General features: G+C 41.1%; 1 pseudogene; it reads right to left on the bottom strand.

The window, feature by feature from the left end:
- Positions 1-689: 689 nt before the first annotated feature.
- On the bottom strand, positions 690-783 carry LOC147524309 (small nucleolar RNA R71; annotated as a pseudogene).
- Positions 784-1,880: the final 1,097 nt, after the last annotated feature.

The raw sequence follows: 1,880 nt of genomic DNA, 5'->3' as shown, positions 1-1,880 counted from the left end.
TCTAACTTGTTATATACACTGAACACGCGTAAACAAGACGCTATTCATAAGCGAAGCAAGGACGCTTGTCAGGTATTCCTTTCTTCCACACCTCGCATCTCCTGTTAGAGGTTTATACTAGTATATCAGAATTGTTTAGAATGTTGATGTGTTTAGCTAAGTTTGGTCTTAGCCTTGTATGAGATTAAGGTCTGGTCGAACAAAAACACCAAACGTAATTACACAACAACGTCAACAAACAATTCTATCTAGTATACCACCCACTACACCTCTAGCTACTATTTCACACACACCACCTGATATAATGCCTGAAGAAGGAGAGACTCCTCTCTCGGACTTCTACAAAGCCTTGAGCGATAGCCCCAAATCTTGCATCGTTCTAGCAGACCCAGTGGGGGATTTCTGAATCCCCCCAAATATTTTTAATTTGTTACCCATTTTTCATGGTTTAGACCATGAAAAACCTTATCAGCACATGCGTAGGATTGAACAAGTCATAACAACATTCCACCATCCTACGGTTGGTGCGGAACAAATTAAACTGAGGGTATTCCCTTTCACCTTAGCCGATAAGGCGGCGTCTTGGTTAACTGCCCAAGCGCCTAATTCTGCGGACTCGTGGGCTAAACTTGTTCAACTGTTTATGGAACATTTTTACCCACCCATAAAGATGGATGAGATGCTTTCCAAGATTCATTTCTTTCGACAAAATCCTCATGAATCATTTTCAGAGGCTTGGAATCGTTTCACCGATCTCCTTATATAGTGTCCACATCATAACTTAGCGAAAAACACGTTAGTTCGTGCCTTTTTCAAAGGACTTCTACACCACCATAAAGAAGTCCTTGACATAATGAATGTGGGTAGTTTCTTAAGTAAAGGAGCCTCGGAGGCTTATAAATTTATAGAGGATCAAACTAAGCGAAATAACAACTGGAGGGGGGGGGGTAGTGATGATATCCACCGCTCCGCTAGTTCTTCTAATACCATTAAGGCCGCCGGTATGTTTGAAATTAAACACGATCCCGAGCTTAAAACTCTAATCGAATCACTCACTAAAAAGGTAGAGGCCATTTATGTTCAATAAAAGCCTATCCCCGTCATGAATGTAAATTCAAATCCATGTAGTTTCTGTTGGAGCCCTGAGCATCCCGACTTCCATTGTCCTATAGCCTATGAACAGGCTTGTTCCATTAATAGTGAACCTAACGCCCCTTGGAGACAAAATCCCAACTTCGGTTGGAGAAATAACCAACACGTCACACCTCCAGGGTACAATAATCAATATGTTAGGCCAACACACAGTTTTATCCAAGCTCCACCACGACAAGGGCAGGGTCAGGGTAATTTTAATAATTATAACAACCAAGTGCAACCTCGACAAGGTCAAGAACAAGGTCAAGGTAGTTATAATAATTATAATGCTAATAGAGGTATCGTTCCGGTAAATAATAACTATCAAAATCTACCCATAAATAATTCACGCGAGATAGTTCCAGTCACACCACTCGTGACTACTACACCCACACAACCGGATCGTCTTGACACCTTCATACAAGTGAGCCAAAAAATTTTCCAAACCATGGCTCAATCTAACCAACAACCTTTCTACAATCCGTTAATAATTTAAGCCAACAAATGGCCCAAGATAAAGCCCAACCCAAAGGTGTGTTTCCGTGTCACGCACTACCTAATCCTAAAACAACAAACACGACTTTTGAGGTAACCGATAATACTAGTAATGAATATGCAAAGGTAGGTGAGATAAATGCCATCACCACTCTTCGCTCGGGTAGAGTGGTTGATAACAAAAGTAAACTATGTCTATAGTTACCCCACCAAGAGTCCCCTACACCGCTATTTTACTAGATACCTAAATA

The sequence above is a fragment of the Coptis chinensis genome, chromosome 1 (genome assembly GCF_015680905.1).
Source record: "Coptis chinensis isolate HL-2020 chromosome 1, ASM1568090v1, whole genome shotgun sequence".
In the NCBI taxonomy this organism is placed as follows: Eukaryota; Viridiplantae; Streptophyta; class Magnoliopsida; order Ranunculales; family Ranunculaceae; genus Coptis; species Coptis chinensis.
This window is presented reverse-complemented; position numbering and strand designations above follow the sequence as displayed.